At 43.7% G+C, this 22,649-nt stretch overlaps 1 long non-coding RNA gene across 1 annotated transcript in view; it reads right to left on the bottom strand.

Moving 5' to 3' along the window:
• Positions 1-22,403, bottom strand: part of LOC113480789 — an 84,912-nt gene extending 62,509 nt beyond the window's left edge. Inside the window, exon 1 of the long non-coding RNA XR_003398530.1 lies at positions 21,607-22,403. This is a non-coding gene — a long non-coding RNA (uncharacterized LOC113480789). The remainder of the gene's footprint in view (positions 1-21,606) is intronic.
• Positions 22,404-22,649: the final 246 nt, after the last annotated feature.

Raw genomic sequence — 22,649 nt, 5'->3', positions numbered from 1 at the left:
TTGTTTGAACACTCCTGTAGTAATTGGAAATGCAACAATTGTTTAAAAGTGGCATTGTCCATGAAAAGATTTAGTGAGGGATGAAGAAATTTCTTGAACCTAAAGACATAATCTGGTGATCCAATTCTCCCCACTGTGTCCATTCCCGTGAAACTCCATTTACTTTCTCCTACCCGTCACCAGCTCCCCCGCATCCCACCTAGCCAATCCTCTAGGTTTCCCACATTGTTTCCCCTTTTGTCTTTTCAGTCCAAACAGAAGAACAACAGACAAGGTTTCGAAGGGCAGGGAGCATCAGGGGCTGGAAGAGAATGGCTAAGATGAGGGTCAGAGTCCTAGCCCTACTGCCAACAGTTACTAGGGTTTGTGCTGCCTGGCTGGGCAGTGTTCAAAGACTTTGCTGGGCTTTGTTCCACTGTGTAGGGATTAGGCCTGGCGGTCTGAGAATTTGCCTTCTAATTAAAAAGGATAAAAGATAGAAGTAGCATTAGACTAAAACATAGCAGTGATACTTCACAGGCTTTTTTTTTTTTTTAGTCACAAGACAACGCACGAAGTTGTCAGGTTGTTTTCTTTCTTTTGTTTTCTGTGCGTATTAAAAAAAAAAAAAAACAAAAAAAAACATGATAAAGAGAAGGGAGGGTAGAAGGAAAAGTTTTGAAACTCTTCCCAGCTGTTCCATATGGTGAATGAAGGATGAATTTCTGTGTGCACCGTGGTAATTTTGCTTGCTGCCTATTGCATTTATTGACAAGGATTACACCAGCTCCCTATCACGTCCTTTAATGCTGTACCAAAAGGTGAGGGAATTCCCCACGTCATCCTCCCTGGCCAAAGGAGTCTACAGGAAACATGATTTTCTTCACAATGTTCCTTTTTTTTTTTTTCTCGCACTTAGCCCTTGTTAGGGACACTCGAAAACAGCCACAAACCCTCCCCTCAAATTAACCAGGACATATTATTTTACCCGTGCCACGTGAAAAATGCCAGAGGCCGCATCCAGATAGTCATTGCTTATAGCACCACTTTAATTACGCTTAAAAAAAATCATGTGTTTTGAGCAGGAACGGGAGGCCAAATCCCTGCAAGCTGTTACTCGTGTGAGTAATCCCATCTCCTGCAAAAGCCCTATTCAGGGCAGCCGCCAAGATCCAGCCCCATGCAGGACGGTGAGGACGAGTGTAAATCCGGGGTCTGCCAGCCCGACAAGGGCCGTTGGAAGAAATCCCTGCCATTTACAACTTGATCTGCCTTTAAAAACATCCTCCAAAGCCGTACCCGGGGCAGGGGGAGCGGTGGTGTTTCGGGGCAGCTCTGCTGACTTCCTAGGACGACCGCTTTTACCCTAAGAGAGAAGCTGAGGTGAAAAAAAAAAAAAAAAAAAAAAAAAAAAAAAAAAAAAAGAAAAGAGGGAGTAGGAGTTTGGTGGAAGACTTGAGAAGCTTTCAAAGCTGCCGAGCTCCGGTTGCAGGCAAGGATAAAGGAATGCCCTTTTGTTCCCACACATCTCCCGTTACGTCACGACGAGCCCAATTTCTTCTGAATTCTGGCTGACTTTGCACGTAGTAAATAATTTGGAAGAGACGACAGACCAGGCAAAAATTATTCACAGCAGAGAGTCGTTGCACTTCATCGTACAGGATCCTAATGGGAAAGCATTTCTCACAGGGAAAGCATTTTCATTCATTAAAATTTTTGCACAAGTTTTCTTTCCTCCGAGCCAGTAAAGATCATATTTGTCCTGTGCCATAACATGAGAAGAAAGGAGAAGATTTATAAGCATCGCTTGGGAAAAAATGTTGTTGTTTTTAACAAAAATAAACGCTGTTAGACTGCTGTGAGTTAGCTCGAAAGCAATACTAATGTGGCAAATTATCCCATTGATTTTAGGCAGGGTTCTTCATTGATTTTTGCTTAAAAAAATGGTAGTATGATACAGCCCATGGTGGCTAACTTCTTAATATCAGTGCATTTGAGAAAGGTTAGAAATGGACTTCTGCTCCTGCCCTTCCACTGAGTTTTAAGGACATGGAAATTTAATAAAATCTGCGTGCTGCTTTCTGGATATCAGCGTTTGAAATGAGACCTGCTCTTCTTTGGTGGATTTAGAAGCAAATAGATTCAACATCCCCGCAGGACAATATTCCCAATTCCCTCCAGGCCTGCAGTCAGCTCCTTTCTGCCTCCATCCCAGAGTGCCAGACGCAGGATCAGGCCACTCTTTGGTGCTGCGAACCCTCTTGTATTGATTTATGGGCTTAATGTTGTTTCAGAGAGGCCGAAGCAAAAGCAAAGGTTCCCCCCTCCCATTTTGTATTCCAGGGAAGCAGTGATAACTGGGAGGAAATTCTCAGTTTGCCCCATGATGGGGGTCACTCGGAGGAGCCCCCCCTTGCTTTTTCAGCTGGTTTTGTGTGAGGAGCAAGGGTGAAAACCCCTCGGAGGAGCACTGCTCAACTGCCGCACATCCAGACCTCCCCGTGCCTCCTCCTCTTCCTCCACCTCCTCCTCCTCCTCCTCCTCCTCCTCCAGCACTGCTCCTTCTGCGGGACTCATCCTGTTCCCATAACACAAACTGAGGGAAGGATCCTGCCATCCATTTTCCATGGGGCAGGGAAAAATATGCACGGCATACAGAGGAATATCGGGTTTTTTTAAAAATACAGAATCCAGGAAGAAATAAAAATCTCTTTCCATGGTGTGTTAGAAGCACTTAGCACGAGCTGGGTCTTCTTGAACCCCGCAAGTGAGGTGCTCAGACAAGTGCTATTTCTCTTCACTTATTCTCCGAAGGAAGGAAGGAAACGATCTGAGGGGGCTTTATATTTGAAAGAACGTTCCTAATATTTGCATTATCGTCAACTAAAATATTTTTAAAGGCCAAACGAATATTCATTTATATTTATTTGCTTAATCTAATGATCTATTGTGATTCTCCCTTTCATCTATTCTTCCCTTGATGAGTGTGTGGCACTCCCATTAAGATTAATAGCGGTTTCACATGCACAGTCAGGGGAGATTAGACCCCTGCCCCGGCCTCCTGCCAGCCCCATGTATGTCTTTGGATTCAAGCTCCGAACCCTCACTGATGTCAGTGAAAGCGCCATGTGTACAAAAAGGCCCAATCCTGCTCGGCGCTGAACATCCTCCCAGCCAGCCCAGGCGTTTTTAGAAGCGGCAGGGCACAGCATCTCCCCAAACACATTTATTATGCCGTAAAGTCTGGGACTGTCTGGGGAGCATATGTTTATGTGGGGTCACTGTTTCTGTGAGCATGAGGGGGGATTTTTATGACAGACCAGTCTAGAATGGCATATGGGGACCAGCGCGGGGTGCACTGGAACCATTTTCTAGCAAAATAAACCACACAAAACCTGCACGTTACTGTCCTTCTACGCAAAGTTAACTCCGTGTACAGAAATCACATTTTATGGCCGTTTCGATTCTTCTTGTTCACGCAACGTGAAATACCTCTGCCATCACACAGACTGCCCCGGAGATATATTTGAGCCACCCAGTTTTGAAAATTAGATATATAATATATCGTGTTTCTTTAGCAGGCAGGGTCTGCTCTAAAGCCCTGGCATGGGAGCCCTCCTGTCGCCTTCGGTGGGATTGAAGCGAGGCCTTTCTTCCAGTGGCATGAGAGATATTTCTTTAGCAGGGGGGGATCCCAGTCTTGCAAGCATTTACGCTGTTGAGGAGCAAAAAGGTTTTTAACAGTCCTGGTGCAAAAAAGCTGCTCACAGGTCTAAGGCTTTGCAGCACCTGAGCAGGCGAGGTTTGTGTTGTATATAAGGGCCTGATTTTAAGAAAAAACATTTTTCTGTTGCTGCCTGATGAATTTGTATCATCTTTTCATTTTCAGCAGTTTCCTGATATCCCCTGTTTCCTCCCAGTACTGACCTTGTCAGATTAAGTATACCCCAGCTGCACCAGGCTTTATATCATACAAGATTTTTTTCCTCCCATTTCCGTGCTATTTCAGGGAAGAGGAAAAGAAGGATTTCCTAATTGCCAGCACAGAAGGCTGAGCCACAGCCTCCATGTGTGACTTTCTGAAAATCACTAACATGGCCTTGTGCCTCAGTTTCCCCAGGCATATCGTGTACCTCTGGCTTTCCAGCAGTACCATAAGTAGTAAATGAAACATTTATAAAGCTTTTTGAGGCTGCAGGCATAAAGGGCATTTATAATGATGTCTGTCAGACTACTTCCAATATTCACCCAGACCCTCTAATAGGAACACTTACTATTACTAATTTTTACTGCCCTGAAGCACTGAAAAGCACTAAGATTCAGCCTAAGCAATGCGACCAAAGTCAGACATAAAGAGTAAGGAAGAGCCAGAAAGTGAGCAGGAGTCAGAGGCTAGCATGGAAACTGCTACACCATCTGTCCTCTCGGCTTGCTCGAAAGACATTTCGCAATTAGAGTACAACTGAGTATATGACATTGTTTTCCTGCATTGTATTCAAGCTTTGTTCTCGCTTGTAATGACCTTGTTATTGATTTGTGGGGCTTCCACTTAGAGCTTCTGCATCTTTCACAGCACAGAGCCTACATACAGGCTATAAATTTTATATATATGTCATGCTATCCATCTCACAATACCCATCCTATGTTATCATACTCTGGATAATCACGTCCTGCCAATATTTACAGGGATGTTTGAATGTAAACATTTTGATAGCTCCTATTTAAATATGACTGTAGCTGTTTACAGTATCATGCACTAAATCTATTTGATCAATTAGATAGATACGAGTAAATGATGAATATGCATGTTTATCAAATGCCTTCTTGAACGTTTGTATGGCAGTATCTCTTCTTTTGGATTTTCTAATGAGTAATAATAATTTTAAAATATATTTACTTGCTGAGATTTACGGTCATGGCTCATGAGATGTTTTAATAAGAGAAAATAATCTCTAGAATTTCAGCTATTTCTGTAAATGCTTAGAATGTGTGTTTTAATCTCTCCGAGATCATCATCCTTGTTCTAAGTATGAGTTCCTAAAAAGCCTGTGTTGTGATTTGCTTTTATTTTCATTTTTGGCTTAAGCAATAGGCTTGAAAGTGGCAGCTCTGAAAACAGATTTCTTTATCCAGAAGCCAGTTTGGAGAGCGTCCACACAGGCTGCTATTCTAAGGCACCATTTCGAAGACTGCCATCTCTACGATGGCATATGAGATGTAATTTAGTCTCTGTGTTAATTTAGCCCAGGGTCTCTCCTGAACAGAGAAGACCGGCCGTGCCAAATTGTGTTAAACTAGGGATGGTGCTTTTGTGATACGGACAACTGTCTACCAGGGATTGAGCTGAGACCACCAAACTACTTTCATTTAGATTCTCAATTTAGTCTTGAACCAAGGTCAGAAGGTAAATAGCCAGGGCTTTATCTTCCCAGCCAAGCCCCTGGTAGAGGGTCTCTTTGAAGTAGAGTGTGATCACTGGCGGTTTCAGAACTAATGTCCAAGACAGTGATGTATAATACATTTGCTTCCATTTTACATCTGTTGGTATGATCGCAGGTTAATTTAAGTACAGTTTCCCAGCAAAGGAGTGTTTCTACTCAGCTGTAGTCTTAAAAACAAATCTGAAACTAACTCAAGATGCCCTCTTACACCACCCCCTCACCAAACCATATATATATATATTTTTTTTTTCCATGCTGCTTTGAATGACAGTTGCTTTGGGTCTGATCCTGCTCTTATTGAAGACAATGGCATCCTTCACATTCACTTTGATGAGTAAGATGCTCCCTGGTGTTTGTGGCTGCACATCCTCCAGGTGGTCATAGGGAAGGAGATTTCCATTTGCAGTGACACTTTGTGCCATGATGCACTGATAGTGGTATCTGGTGGCAGATACCACCACGCAGGCAGGCTCTACACTCATCATTCAAGCCAGTCAAGTCACAGCCCTTGAGAAAAGACACACATCTGTGGTAGTCTGGTGATACTAATTTAAGAAGTCTGTGACCTTCACTCTGTGTCACCCCATTCACTTGTACCAGTGCGCCCGGTGTTTTTTTAAGGATCTAGGTGCAAAACCCTGAACATTCCTGCAAGGTTTATTCCCAGGTCAGGTCCCTAAACCCAGTTCACATCATTGCCCAGCAAACAGCTGTGCCAGTACAGGCACACTCCTGTGGGGCACAGCAAATGGTTGGGTGCAAGGAGAAGGGGGTCACCAAGGACCCTATCTCTTCCAACCACGCTCCAAAACTCCCACAGACTAATCCCCCTCCCCAACCATGTGCCACGAACTTCATGCAGTTACTCATCACAGGAATCCAGCCATCTTCCTGCTGATGGCCACTTGCACATGATGTTGCTGCATCTGGCCCGGGGGGCCTATGGGCAGGAGCAAACCACTTCACTGCACTACACCTCGAGTCTGGGGGACAGGGGTGGCATCATACGCTTCCCTGGCACCAAAAACTCTGTAGGCCTATCTCCCAACTGACAAAAAACATCTTGGAGAAACCTACCCCACCATGGGATGCTTCCAGCCAGAGCAAGTTGCTGCTAATCCAAAGCTGGCGCCAGGAGCATGTTTGCTGCCACGTGTCTGCGGACCTCTCACCTTGGGTTAGTTCTCCTCATCAGCATCCCCAGGTGTAGGATCAGGGTCTGCCTGAAAGGGAAGGGGAATCGATACCAACTTTGCCTTTAGTATTCATGTTTTGCTGTGCAGGGCTTCCGTAGCTGTGGATTCTTATCAAAATATCCCGTTTTATCAGCTTTTAGTTGAATACACCTGAAAAGTGTTTCTTTTTGTGCCACAATTTCTTGATTAAAATAGAGCCAGACTTCATCTGGCTGGGTCTGAAGTTTTATGGCTCGCCAAGAAGTGGACTAGAAAGGAAACAAAGTCCTGCAAACTCTGACTAGTGTGCCTGGGCACAGACATATGCCATGTATAATAATACCCTCCATGCCCTACACACAAATACTGATGGGCAATTCCTGACATCACATGGCCTGAAATTTTGTAGCATTTAAGCACAATAAGCTGAATTTTAAGAGATATGTTTACTTTCCCTCAGTAATACTGGTAAATGCACTGTAAGGGATAGATAAAGTATGTTTCTGCTCGGATGCATCCAAAAAACCCAGACAATTTTGCAAAACACAATGAAACCACAGAAAAACAAGGCTGGCAAGAGCATCAAGAAGCCACCTAGTCCATTCCTCTGCCCCAGGGGAGGGTCACCTCTATTTTTCAAACTGATGTTTTTCTAACATGCAGCTAAAAGCCTTCACAAACCCTCCAGGCAGTCTGTCCCAGAGCTGCACCATCTCTGCTCTTGGGAAGCGTTTCTTAATACCGAAGCTGAACCTCAGGGCTGCACCTGATGATTTTTCCTTCTTGCCTTAACCCCTTGGTGACAGAGAACAGATTCAACCCCTCACAACAGCTTCGTACATGTTTTGACAGCCGCTGTCATCTCTCCCTTCATGACTCCCTGCTCCAGGTTAAACTCACCAAGACTTTTTCAATTCTGATCTTCTGCTTCAGTGTAGCCGTGGTGCCTCTCCAGGCTGGTGTCACCTGTAACCACTCTCTCTTCCACTGAGCAGAACAAGAGCAAAACCCTGAAGGTCTGACACAGGACAATCTTCCTTTTTGACAGTGGTTATAGATAAACTGTTTCTGATGAAGCTATCTGGCCCTATCATATCCACATTTTTCCACTTTTTTGATGCACTATGAGGAGTGGTGTTGCATTTTATTTACATACTGCATTATCATCAGTTCCACTCCATGACATAGGCATTTCTGAGAAGATATCCCTGCTAAACAAATACCTGATCCCAATCACAGGAGAAACTCCTGAAGCTAGCAGAAAATAAATCCGAAGGAAGACTGATCCATTGCTATTAGGCTACAACATAAACAGCATGCATTTCAGTCTCGGCAGTGCTAGTACTGTCCCGTGTGGTCTTGGAAAAATCAGCTACTTCTGGGGAAGATTTTTCCTTTACATTGAATCCCTAAGACAGGAGCATATGATGCTGCTTGGCAACTGGGGAAAGGACTCCCTCCCTCAGGTTCTACCTGATAACTGTACCAGGGGTTTAAGTTAGCTGCCTAAATATTAGAGAGTGTACATACGGCCTGCAACATCCCTGGTGGGAATTCCCCATCTGTAAAAAAAAGAAAGCAATTTCTACCTAACAGTGGGCTATGAGGGAAGAATTAATAAGCTAAAGAAGATGAGGCACTCCAGTACACAGTCAACCACTGTAAAGGGCTCTGCCGGGTCACTGCTCTCTAGCTGGGGGAAGCAGTTCTGCAGACTCCTCAGCACACTGGGATGACATGTTTGACCAGAGCCCTGACCACCCAGCTACGCCTCTTCTTGAGGTGTCAGGGTTTGTCACGTCTCATAGTTTTCATCAACAGAAAAACCGACGTTGAAGTCATGACATGTCTACACTGCGGGTGCAAAGCCACCCAAGCCAGCTTCATGCCTGCTAACCCCAGCAGTGGAAGGAGAAGACTATAAAACGCAGCTTATTAACACAGCTAAACTACTTCCACAGTCCATCTAATACACCTGCATAAATGACTTTTACATCATGCACCGTTAGAAACTCCTCGGCTAGGTGGTATTGGACATGGTGGCACCATCGCGCCCCCTGATTGGAAGATGAATAACGGGATCCAGTATCTGAAAACTGAAGTTAAACTCATTGAGCCTTATTTAGCCTGTCTAAATTTCCTTCTGAATAGCTCAAGGCCCTCAGAGGCACTAGGCCAACAGGCACCTCCAGATTTAGGGTCTGGGGTGGGAATGGCCCACTGAGATAAAGAGGAAATGGCAAAGTAATTAATGACCAGAGAAAATGGCCAAGTGCTGCGGTGGAGTCTCCACTGCTGGAGATTTCCAGCTCAAGACTGGATATTTTTGCAAGTGAGATTCTCCAATCTAAACATGCATTAATCCACAGACATCCTCTGGACTGCATCAAACAGCATGGCAGATGAGACCAGCAGTTATCTCTCTGGCTTTTCAATCTGTGACTCCCCACCTACCCGTACACCATAGAGCCTCACTCACCCAATGAGTAACACCAGCCTAACACATTGATTCTCTTCCAGAAGACCCCTCAGCATACCGGGTTTGCAGTAACTAATGGCACATAGACAACCTCTCTTTTCCCCATCCAGGAGAGGTATATGGCAACTTGATCCCATTAGGCCTAGAACCATAAAAAGGCTCAGTCCTTCCTTCCAAAAATGCATGCATCTGTGCCTACTATTTCAAAACATAGCCATCTGATGGCATCCACTGCCCAGATTAGGGATTTTGGCTGCCTATAGCAAAAGAAGAGCAAAATGGGATCCAAAATAGCCATGCTGTTGTATGGAGAGTTGTCAGCGCTGGCCAGGAGGGGATATCTGCCAGTTAGGAGAGGCTCAAGATGCTCCTCTGTGCTCCAGGAGACACCGTATCTCCCACTCGGACGCAGAAAACCACGCACCCTTTTTGTAGCCAAGCAGAAGTGGATAAAGGTTCATAAATCTGGGTTGAAAAGATGTCAGAGTGATGCTTAAATAAACTGGACATCTTGGTGTTTATGAAGCATGAGGACCTGGCTTTGCTTTCCTTCTTAGCCTGAACATCTACATCCACAGAGTGTCCTAGTCACAGACTACGCAAGGCTGTGCTGGGGACACTCACCATCCTCCTATAGAAAGTGGGTCCCTGTGCAGGGGGCACTGCAGAAACCTTCCAGTCAGAAAGCCGATGTCTCTGATCACAACTGAGCACAGATACGTGAGAAGAAAGCTCAAAAAAATCTGGTGGGCGACATTTTCAGTGCTCTCACACCTGTGCATCTTCTCATCACCCATAAAATGCCACGTCGCCTCTTTTTGTTTCGAATCCTGCCAGTTTTGAATGTAGCAGTGCCCGGTGGTGGTGGGCACTGATGATGATGTCAGGGGTCTGAGTGAGGATGCAGTGGCTTCCTGCTAGAAGACACATCAATTCACCCCACCATGTGGTGTGAGTAGGGCTGATAGGAGAGCTGATGTGAAAAGGTGTGCTTTCTGTCAAGCAGGAACATCAGTCTACACCAGATGAAGATCTGCCCTTAAATTTTAATACAGAGGAGCATGGACCAAGTCAGAGCCAAGCAAACGTGACTTTTCCAGTTCAGACCCAGCACAAACTAAAATAGTGGTATGGCTCTTACTCAGGAACAGACTGACCCAAACCCCTGCAACCACCATGACTCTCAAAAAGATTGCTGCTAAATCCAAACTGTGAAATTGGGACTTGGCCCTAGACCAAGCCAACATCTTGGCTGGACTGAAAAAGCCACCAAGTAGACACTGAGAAATGAGTAGTCTGCTCCCTTTCTACAGAAGTCTTTTCCAAGGTCTCAGTCAAGTGCCCCAACTTTTCAAACCTTTACCACCTGGTGTAAAGTAATAATATATATATTAAAAAAAAAAAAAAAAAGAATGGAAGGGCAGTGTTATAAAACCATAAAGGACGTTTACAGATGGTGCACAGAAATTTGTACAGATTTTTATTTGGGGGAAAGGACGGACTTGTAGTGAAGCATTTGGACCCAACCATACGCACCACCTCTCTCAAAAATTCAGCCTTCGTGTAATTCTTCTTCGCCCTTCCCCAGCTTGCCCCCCCACCCTTCCCCTCAGCCACCAAGAAAAATTCGGAAATCCCGTAAAAGTTAACTACCCAAAGTTGCTGTATAAGTCCTGTTAGGCAGCCAGTTCCCTTTCAACACACACACACAAAGGAAGCCATGGGAATTTCTTTGGAAATTCAGCAGCGCTGGTGCAGCATGTTTATTGGGATGTAAAGATACAACAGAATTAAGGTACATCCAGGCAATTTTTCAAACGTGCCTGGAAGAGATGGCAGGGATTTCTCTCAACAGTCTTGAATTCAAATCTGAGACACAAGGTTTGGTGAAAAGGATTGCTATTTTTAATACCCACAGTTTTCTTGTGTGATTCCAGCTCTCTAAGACCCTAAGACCTTTAAATTCCATCTAGTGTCTATCACATGCCATTGAATTGGCATGTTTGCAAATTGCATGCAGTGAGATCCTTCCATACCAGCAGCTCTGTCTCAGATTCCCCACCATCCCTGCCAAACTAGTATTGCCTGCACATTTTTTTCATCTTTTCATTGAGTTCTGTGTGTCAGCCAACACATTCTTTAGAATAGGCTTCAGTAGGCATGGTAACTGGTTCCTGGTTGCAAGCTGCCTTATGCATTTGCTATTTCTTTCTGGATAATTTTCCCCCTCCTTCTTCTTAGGTGAGGACTTAAAACGTGTTTAGCGTTATCCGTTCCATCTGTTGTGTTTGCGATAAATAGCCGAGATATAATAAAAAGTCCTAATTGAGGTAGTGATGCGGTGAATAAGCAAAGCTTGTTCATCGGGACTGTGAATCTGGACTGTTGATAGCTGCAGGTACCTCGGGGCTGCTCAGCCTGACTGCTATGTTGACTTTGTCTAATTGCAGGGGAGGAGCTAGAAAAGCAGTGAAGGGCAGTGGCACACACAGCAGGATAGCTGAAAAATACTGGCATAACCACGCAGAGCTAAACAAACTGACTGACAAAGCTCTTGGCGTATTATTAAAAAATCTGGCAAAATGCTCATCTCTTGACAAAAATGTAGAAAGACTAGTAATGCATAACTTTATCCCATGTTGGATTTTAAAGTGGCTAATGCCAAGTTGTCTGTCAAAATTAATAGGGCATTGCTTCTTATAGAATAGGAAAAAGGGAGAAATTGCGCATACATTTTATTCATTTATTCATCTCTAACAAAAATTATGTATCTGCTAAAAATTTATTTAGAGAGGGCTTTGGTAGATGCTAATGTTAATTCTGAAAAAGCAGTACTCAAGGAGTGATGCTAGCTTATACTTACTGGGGTTAATGGATAAAACCTCCCAGTAATACCAGAAAAAGCTTACTATCATCTCAAACCTCAGTACTAGGAAGTTTAAGCCCAGAGACACTGTTACCGATCTACATCTCTGCCCAGATACATATTTTCCTTTTCTGCTGATTTTCATTTAAATCAAACAATTCCATTTTAAAATGCGCTGCTTCAGTAGAATGACATTGATACTCGGGGTCTTCACAGGCACTGATCCTCAAACAGGTTTGTTTACCATCGGCCGTAGTTAAACTTACTCTGCTTTAGCGTTTGCAAGAGATTTTTGACTCTGTTGCTTTAACTATGGATACCTGACACCTGAGCTATGTCTCCCAGAATATTCTCCCATGTTCATGTTTTTTTTGCAGGAAGAACTTGCACTGACCTTCTTTGAGCACCAGCTCCATTGTACAAGCCTACACACACAGAAAAAAAATTAAAAAAAAAATAATTGCTTAAGTGGCTTTGCTATGTTTCAAATGACTAATTGCAGGTCCAGAAAATATCTGCACACTCTCCCTTTCTATACAAAACTCATGGGTGGCAAGATTGTCCTTCCTGCTCCAGATAAAGAGCCACAACAGCCTACAAACCCTCCAGCTCTTCTGCCCAGGGTGCAGAGCACCCAGAACTCCATCCTGAGCACAGACCACAGTGAAATCAAAAAATTCCAGAATCGGTGCAATTTAAAATGAAGACACAGCTGGCTTCCTTTCAGATTCGAGGGGTTTCTGCATAGCCTGAATACAATATTACGAAATGCTCCTGAAAATAGTCTGGTGTATTCGGGTGTTTCCAGGAGGGATCAAAGTCAGGAAGCCATTTTTTTAGCACACCCAAATAATATAAAAAAATACTTTCCCTGCCTTAAGAAGGTGATAGTCCAAGTAACAACGAATTTTCTCCCCTTTTTTTAGAGTAGGCTGTGGCCGTTGCACACATCCATGGTACGGAGGGCTCACTGATCAGTATTGATGAACTGATGCACCCATGGGGTGTCGCACTTTGTATCCGCAGTTCATACATGGGCAAATATGGCCCATTTTGTCGTGTTAGCGAAGTCTGGGCTTAGTCTTTTTCCAAGGAGCCTAATAGGCATTGCTGGACTGTCCTCACAGCAGCGACAGAGAATACGTTTGAAAGCACAAAAGCATTATCAACAGGTAAAGAGAAAAGTCCTGACCCCCCAGCACCTCCAGAAGCCATCAGCCCAGTGCATGGCCGAGTATTCCTGCAGCTCAGATGGGCAAACTCAGACTTGGAGATACTTGGAGTCACCCGACGTTATTTCAACATTTTAAATCCCCCCTTCCAGATGGGACCTGCTGAATCTGAGTGCCTGTACGAGAGCCGAAGCCTTTCAATACTTAACGAGTCACCCCTCTGGAGGAGTGTGAGTAAACGTTGACACTCCACACACACACACACACACACACACACACACACAAAAAAAAGAATCGTGCAAATCTTCTTCAAAGGCTGATGGAATAAACATGTAAATATAAGATGGGCTGATTTCCTACTGTTCATGTTTGCTCACTGTGAACATTTGGTTCACTTGGCTTTCCTCATTATTTCAGCTGGGGAAAGTCACTATATGAATTAATAGCAGATTTCCCTGCTGAAAATAAATGTTTACCAGTATTATTTTTTTTTTCCTTTTGGCAGAGACCAGGCTTTTTTGTCTGACTGCCTCCTTTTTGGCCTGCACATCCCTGAGGTGTGTAATTAAAGTGAGGGAATTTGCGCATAGTGCTTTAGGGGCTTAATGAATAGAAAACACAGGATATTTCATTGATTTGGTGCACGCGATATTGTCAGAGTGTACATTTCCTTTGTAAATGGCAAAAAGAGAGTCATAATAAAATACGTGCATTCAACCCTGCATGTAAAAAAAATAATAATTTAAAAAACAAATAAAATAAATGTATCTGTTTCCAAATTCTAATATAAAATGCATTCAGAGGAGCAATTTAGATTAAAACAGAAAAGGCAGGAGCTTCAACATGGTTCAGAATTAACAATCAAGCTATAGTTTCCTCAAGATATAATTTCACTTAGAGTAGGTGTGGAAATCTTTGGAAAATTCATTACATGGAGACACATGTGAAAATAAGACTTGTGTAAGTAAAAGATTCTTCATCTGCTCTTAAAATAATTAGAAGTATGTTAAATAGCATGTGTGTATAGTGTATAAATAGTGTACAGCCTGTGCAGTGAGTAGGCATCTGTGATATGTCTTGCGTGTTCTATGGACCGCGTGTTGAAATAACGTTGTGTGTGTTGGGATAGGAGAGGATAACGGAAAATAAATTCTCTTTTTTGGAGAGTTCTTTTTTTTGTGGAGCTCTAATCAATTCATGTTGTGGAGCTGCCACAATGGTCAGGTCAGTGCAAATACATTTTCTCGCTACAAAAAGAAAAAGGGTAGCCGTGACCCAAGTCATGCACCCTTTGGATCTGATGTAGAGGTAGAGACAGAGAAGAAGCAGCACAGACCCTAACTACAGCCTCGCATGTGACCCAGTTTGACCCAACCCAACCCAACCTGCCCCACCAGGTGATACAGCACATGGGACATGTTTCTTAGCACTCCCTGTCATGTCTCCAAATGCAGCACCATCTCAGACATCAAGGACAAAGACAACTGAAGCCGCCCATCCACATCTCCTGAGCACCACCGCGGGCAGAAGAACTCTCTAATACCTTCCTACGCGCTATTTACGTAGGTTGTGAATGTCAGGAGTCTGGCCAGGAGTCTCTGCACTGCACAAGTGCCAAAATACAAATAATCTGCGTGCAAGGAGCAAAGCAGGTTCACCAGTCTCCCGTTCGGCGGAGAAGAGTCCTAGCCTGCCTAGGACTGAAGGCCCAAGGCAAAAGCTGAAGCTGTGATCCTCTGCTTAACAGATGGATGGTGACAAGCTGGAACAGATTATCTGGTGAGACGGTGCAATTTCCAGCACTGGAGGTCTCTGAGGTACCTTCCAGCCCTATTGCTCAATGAATCTATAATTCATCATTTCGTGAGCGAGTCAAGACACTCCCTCAACTCTCAAAACAGCATGCAAAGGACAAATTGCTCTTTTTGCATCTCTTCCCACTAAGCAGAAGGGAAAATAAGACATGGGATGGGAATGCAGAGAGAAAGGAGGAGAGTTCATCATCTCCGCACAGCTCTGTTCCATCCAGGCTATAAAGCTCTGTACGTGTTTATTCATATCCCCAAAAATGTATGTGAAAACATAATTTTTCTCTTCTTTCCTTTGACCCTTCTGATATCTTCTTCACAGCAGAAGATTAAGTTCAATTTCAATAATCCATTGGAGAAGAAATGCATGTAGAATTGAAAAAGAAGCATTTTATCATTAAAAGAAGACATTCCAGGGCGTGTTAGGGGATACCAGCAGAGAGAGGCTGTTTTGTTAGGACCTCAGACCTTATCCTTCCTGAATTTCCTGCTCTGTCTGGCACACTTGAAAAAAAAGCAGCTAATTCAAAGAGTTTATTTCAGTATTATTATTACAATACATTTCTATAACAGGCAGGATTTGGGGACTGGGATTATGAATCATCTGAACTTCGAGGTATTTATTCTGACTGTAAATGACCTTCCCGACCTTCTCTCATTCTCACGCCATCAGTGTACTGGACTTCATCATTTAAAGCCAAATCTAACATTACTTAAAGTCCAAAGCAGGACGATCCACTTGTAACAATGTTATTTGCAAACTGTCAAATAAACTAAATATTTAATTAATCCAGTGAGACCACCTCTTATTATTTCCCTGATCTGGAAAGACAGACGTAAAATCCAAGTATATCAACTCAGCTTTCTGTGGACATTTATTTATGTCTCAGAGTCGTATCCGAGCACCGTGTGAGTCAGAGCCACTTCAGTCTCTGCTCAGCAGATCCGCAAAGTCCAAAGTCAATGCAAAGTCAATCTTCTTGGTCTCTCTGTATTGCCTCTTCTACTAGTCACCCACTTGCCAAGTAGTGGGGCATTTTCAGAACAAAAGCTTGCATTACAAAACCAAAATATTATACATCAGTTTTGGGCTTGCCTTTTAATTTAAAGAGAGTAAGAAGAGAAAACAGCACAAGTACACCCCAATAACAGTCGTGCAAGAAATACAACATTGCACGCATAGAACTGGAAAGCAGAAGAGTATTTATCTCTCCAACAGCAAGGGTTTCCTTGCCTGCTGGCCATGCGGCAGAGTTTGTAGGACATGGGAACTGCTTCAGGAAGGTGGATTCATCTGGCACCCCCAAGGACAGTTAGCAATGCTCTTCAGCAGTCAGCTCACACGGAAACTTTGCCATTTATATGTAATGGTTATGTGACATTCCCTGATCTTAAAATAACAAAGCATTTTAATCAGAGAGACTTTGACCTTTTGGTCAAGTGGAACGCTTGCTATTTAATTTCTTTACTTTTCATACAACACATTAGATCCTTCCTGTAAAGTAACTCGGGAGACTGCTCAGCAGAGAAAGGCTGGTTTTCTGGTAAAGACAACCACAAAAGGTTCAGCTCACGTCTGTGTACAGCCTTCCCGGCTGGATTCAAACAATTCGCTCACACTTTGACCCAAACACAGTTTTCTTTGTCCAAGGGGGACATGCACGTGTCTCTTTGCATCCTCTGGGAAGCCAGCAGAAAGGAAAGAGCATCTCCACAGGATAATTCAGTCTATCCAGAGCCTGAAATACATTTTAGAAACACCTCTTTCTCCAGTTCCTGACTTGAAGTGCACTATTGAACCCCCACATGTAGAAATTGGCTTGCCTTGGTTACATGCCTGAAGAATACTGGAGGGTTTTTATCTTCTTCTTCCAGCCAGGAAGATCCAAATGGCACCAAGCAGTCAGATTTTGAGGACCAAAAGCAGGAATGAGACCAAGAAAGGTAGTTCCATGTTCTCATATGAGAGGCGGTTCACACAGACATGTGATCTCAGTTGATGTGGGCTAACAGCCTTAATTGCGGTCCCCCCTCTAATCCAGGCTGTGTTTGGAACCTGCTGAGGTTCACCCACCTTTAAAAGTCACTCACACGAACTACAGAAGAAATCTGTCAAATTGGCTGAGCCTCTTCAAATAGCACATTCCTACATTTGCCTACCCACCAGGAAACAGCATGATTTATATCTCTTCGCATATGGTCATTGAATTTTGTCAAGCACCGTTAGAGTGGCAGTGATGAATTAGAGTTTTGTAGCAAATCTATGCAACTCCACCAGCCACAAAGGCTAGATGAGCCACCTCCCACCCTGCCTCCAGAAGGACCACACCATAGCCAGCTGCATCCCAGATCAGAGCTTTTCTCCTTGAGATAAAGGAATTCTTCGTAAAGGGTTTTACTGGTAGGTTGCTCATCCTTCCAGAAGACAGTCTGAAGAGTTGACCATCACAGCTACATGGACACACCTACATGCAAACGGCCACAGCAGCTCCAGTGACAGCATGGTGACAACCCTGGTGAGGGGAAGGGGTCACATGGTGGCATGGTGAGTCCCCTTCAGAGTCCTCCCAGCTCCCACCCAGAGTGCACACTTCTATCTGCACAGTGCTTACAGCCTCACCTTGTACATCCAGCCCACGACATCCCCTAAGATCACCAAGAAAACATTGCTCGTACACTAAAAGCAGTACTGAATTGTTCATCTGAAGCTTAGTCCTTTCCAAACGAACCTCTGTAGCTACTAGCCCATGATGGTATTGAAGGTCCTTCACGCTCTACCGCCAGGGCACGTGACCAGGGGAGAGAGGAGGAAAGAGACACTCATTCCAGTGTCCACTAAAAGCCAAATTAGGCACGAGTACATAGCACCTCTTTTCTAACTCGGCCAGAATTGTGATTCATATACAAAATGGCCTCATATACAAGTTATTGCTGGTCTGTCTTGGTGTCCGCAAAGAACGTTTCAGTGACAGTAACTGATGTCTTCAGAAGGCTGTCAAGAAAAAAGCCTTCCTGTCAGACACTCACCCACACCGGCCACTGCACTGATCAGGTTCAAAACTGATCCAGCAGCGGGGCGGACCAGACACACTCTGACCTTCCTTTAAGTCCCATCTTCCATGATTTCATAAGAGCATCCAGCTAGACTAAAGGAACCTCCAGTGGAGGCCAATTTCTTCTGGGGAAGGGGCTGAACTCTCCTCATCTCGAATCAGCAACAACCTAAACAGGCACTAAAAACAATAATGAGTGCGGTAAAGACAGATGTTGACGCTCATCTCTTGTCTCTTTTTAAGCATCTTTATATTGTTTAACTCATGACAAACTTCTGTCCCATCCCTCCTTCCCCTGTGGCCACCCAGCGCAGTTGGGCAGCAGAGGGACCTGCTCCCAATAGGAAGTCTTTCCATTTTCCTCACAGCCAAGAAGTGGGAATGTGAAGGAAAAAAAAAAAAAAAAAAAAAAAAAAAGCACCGTCTGCTCCTCAACTTTCAGCCTTTCACTCTTCACCCCCCCTTTTTGCCGGGCTCTCATTGCAAGCTGATCATGTTCCCGAATACCACAGGTCATTGTCTTCCCACAGCCTCAGGAGCTGCAACCTGCTGAGGCCGCAGTGCCAGAAGGCAGCTCTTTCCCTCCTTGTGGTTTGCAGCTTATTTTTTAAAATTCTCCTCAAGGGAAGAAGCGCTCAGACCGGGTGTTAGCACCACACACATTTTCATTTCACCACGTTGGTGACGGGTCTTAGTCATATAAGCGCCAAACTTAAATTCAACGAGCTTGGCCTTCCCGCCCCCCCCTCCTCCTCTGCGATTTTTGAGATGACTTGCAAGGAATTGGTATGCATTTGTAGCTCCGGTTTAAAATCTAACTACTAAGCAGAGACTGCCAAATTTCAGCCCACAGCAAATTCTTACAGCGGAGCTGTAACCCTTCAAAACAGAGACTGCTAACATATGGTTGTGTCAGTGGGAGCTTCTGTAATGCAATTTATTGTTGTGTAGGCTCTTTCAAGCTACTACACATGAAAGGTAAAGGGAACATTTACTCTTCGATGGGAGTTTAATCTTAGATTTACCTCATTTGAAACAAAACCATCATTTGCATCTCTAATACATAAACAGTCACCTGTAAAGAGTGCTCGTGAATAGAGACATTTATCTGACTGTCATCAGAACCTTTGTTCCTGACTGGGGGTTTTGCCTAAGAAAAGGCGGCAGAATTCAGTTCTCTTCCAGACAGTATGCACAAACCCCATTGATACCACTAGAAAACAGTGATAAATAAAGGCAAGCGCTCTCGTGAAGTGGAACAGATATTCACAGCTAACATGGGGCTTGCGCTAGGTTCAATCTGTTGCATGCATATATAATATATCATTTAATTCCTCTATGCTTTGCCTTCCATGCCTTTTTATATCTAAGCGTTACAGTGTATGGTTAAGGCTTCAAACAGAAGTAATCTCCTGTTGAAGCGAAAGTGCTTGATCCTGTACAAGCAATAAAAGATAAAGCTCTTCGACAAGATGGTGAAGTGTGCTCACTGCTGAGCCTCCTCATCTCCACAGCTTCAGCGAAGGCATGTCCAGTGGTGCACACCAGCCTTGGGTGTGGCCCGCTCCATCTCAGTCAAATGGGCACCATGAGCTCGTTGACACCACCAAGCACCTCTTCTGAAGGAAGGTATAGAGTTTTGGACTTGAGGATGCTTAAAAACAAGTCCTTTTACTTGGTTTAGGCGGGGTCTAGCAAGATGACAAGTGTTCTCTCCCAGACCAGTACTCGTGTAACATCCCAGTTCAAGCCTGGTCACAGAGCTAGGACTTTTCCTATATGAGAAGGACAGAGAGCCCACCACTTTCAGATCTTTTCCTTTTTTTTCCGTTTGTGTAACTTCTACCTGCAAAGGCACAGCATTAAGTAATCACTGAGACCAGGCCATAATTCAAGAACCTGACCTCAAGCTCTGACCTACCACTGCCTCCAGCTGAGTTCCTTAGCCTGCATGCAGGAGGAAGGTACATAAAATACATCAACTTTGCGAAGAGCTTGCTCTGAAGTCTTGTGGTCCTCTTGAGGAGTTCTGAGTTGAGACACAGATTGCAGAAAATATTATAGATAAGGGTTTTTTTTCCCCTCCAGAGCAACTAATTTAACTTGAAATTTGAGTTGGCTAACACACTGAAAGATAGCTTAGATATTCTTCTGTGATTCTGAAGTGGGACATGCAGAAGTACTTAGACTACATGTTAAAGACTAGCAATTAGGGGGAAAGAAGTTATTTTAAATAACTTTAAGGGATGGAGATGCCCCTGTTTTCCTTCCATTATGTGATGACTCTGAAACCTATCAGTTGCCTTTACATACCATCAGTGGTAACTTTCAGACCTGATCCTGTTATTAGAAATTCCTACCCAATATGTATATAAAGAACTTCCACGTGATTCCTCAATATCAAATACCCAGGAGACCCAGCTCCAGAGGGTCTCTATACAGAAGGCCATTTGCAAATGGCACCAAGTCTCTCCTGTAATACACATGATCTTCTCCAGCTAAAGTCATGAGATATTAAAAATTGCCTTTTTTTTTTTTTTTTTTTCCAACAGTTTACTTAGCTGTCCTCTGACTACCAAGCAATGAGTGCCCTGGTTACTATAAAAGTCATGCACACATGTCTTCTGCCAGCATGGTGTCATGTCTTCTGTCAGTGTGATATTTAGTACTCAGTGTTCCTATTATCTTCAAACTGGCTCTGGATTTGTTCCAAAGATCGCAATGTTATTCACGAAAACTTTGGTGGAGGGTTTACAGTCTGTTTGAGCAGTAGGCTGAAACAATGCAGGGTTTGGCAGAGGGAAGACGTGGGGATTGGGGTTTGGGGGGGAAAGACAGAGGGAGTTCATATCTATATGTGCCAATTATCAATCTGAGAGTCTGTGCTAATCTGTCTGGATAAAATAAATTCTGTGTGGTGAGGAAAATGTGAAGCACTGATACATGGAAGGAGGGAAATTGCTCTCCTAGACAGGAATCACCAGGAGAACTCCCAGACCCTCAAAGTCCCCTCTCTACTTTGACTATTTGCCAATTTATTACCATGTCTGCTTTTCCAAACAAGCAAATAAACAGAGCAGAAACCTGAAACATATCATATCAGGCTTCAAGATGAGACATTAGCAAAACTTTCATAAATGATAATTTTTCAGAGCTAATTTGGCTACTCCTTTGTCTCCCCAAATCCTGTCACTCTAAATCAATGTAAGAGCTACCCTCTCTGGATGGCTCAGTTTTACTATTACCAGAATTATTCAAGCATATTAGCAGACTTCTAGCCAAGAATACCTTGTGGTCTGATGTAAAGTCTTGTTTTCCTTGATTAAACCTCCATTTCTTATATTTGTTAGAACAAACAAGCAATTGAATATTTTATTAGAAAGAATATCATTTATTTTTGTTAGTTAATATATTTGCTCCATGGCAGAGCCTCAGGGGATGAATATTTTACTTCCTTGACAGCCCTAAAGGGACGACACTTACAGAGTCTGATCTCAGCCTGTTCTAGCAGTCTGCAAATGGTATTTTCTGCGGTACACAGGCAAATTTTCAGATGCTAAGGGAACTTTTGCTTGTGGGAAAAAAAAAAAAAAGAAAAAAAAAGCACCACATAATTTTCACCTTCTTATTTACCTATTGTGGTTTTGGTATCTGCCTCCTTGTGTCTGAATCCACACTTTTCCATGAATAGTCAGTGTTGTCAATGCGACAGCAAACCCAAAGAGGCGTGCACACAGGTAGGAGCATTTGGCCCAAGCATCTGCAGGCTGTAGGATCTGTATTGTGGAGAAGGCTGGTGTGCAGGCAGGGACCATGACTTAGGTTATGGGGTGGAAACCTCTTCAAAGCATTCATTCTCCACCTGAGTCCTGTTTCTTTTTTTTCCCCAGACCTGTAACAGTAGGCAAAGGGAGACCTTGAGTATTTTTTCTGGCCAGTCCACACGACACACAGATGCTACTCTGCACACCCTACATGCACTCTCAGCTCCTCGCTGCCAGCCCTTACAACAAAGGCCCAACATTTCCCTCAGAACAGATCATCTAGATACCTGTTTTAATAGGGTAATTAGCTTATCTCAGCTTGAGCAGTCTGGGCTTTGACTCATACATGTATTTGGGCTACTAGCAGTAAAGGAGTAAACTGAGTTGGTGCATAGTGTAGTGACTGGAGATAAAATATTGATGCCATATTAAATTTCCAATCGTATCAGGACCCCACTGAGCTGAGTATGATACAAACACAATGTAGGAAACAGTCCGTACTATGGGGAGTTTAAAGTGTGACAGATCAAAGCACTCAAAGGGTAGGATGGGAATGTACCCAAGGCCACACGATGGTCCGGTAGCAAAGCCAGAAGAAAACCCAAGATTTCATGCCTTCCCTGCTAAAGCATCCAGAATCAGCCTATGAACTGGAAAATAAAAGGTGTTCAAAAGGATATAAAAGGGGATCCTGCTTAGGTTCAACCAGCATGTTCTTTCTTTCACTGTCTGAGCCATGGATCCAACCATGGAGCACATGGATGATGCAACTTCTCCATGACCCGCTGAGTGGAGAGGTACAAGGATGAGCTGCAAGGATGAATGAAGACAGAAACAAGCAAAATAAGTGATTGAACCGGGAACTTTGTTCCAAGCAATCAGGGTCTTTCCCAAACATCTATCACAGGTCCA

This window comes from Athene cunicularia, assembly GCF_003259725.1.
Source record: "Athene cunicularia isolate RWA chromosome 5 unlocalized genomic scaffold, athCun1 chr5_part1, whole genome shotgun sequence".
In the NCBI taxonomy this organism is placed as follows: Eukaryota; Metazoa; Chordata; class Aves; order Strigiformes; family Strigidae; genus Athene; species Athene cunicularia.
This window is presented reverse-complemented; position numbering and strand designations above follow the sequence as displayed.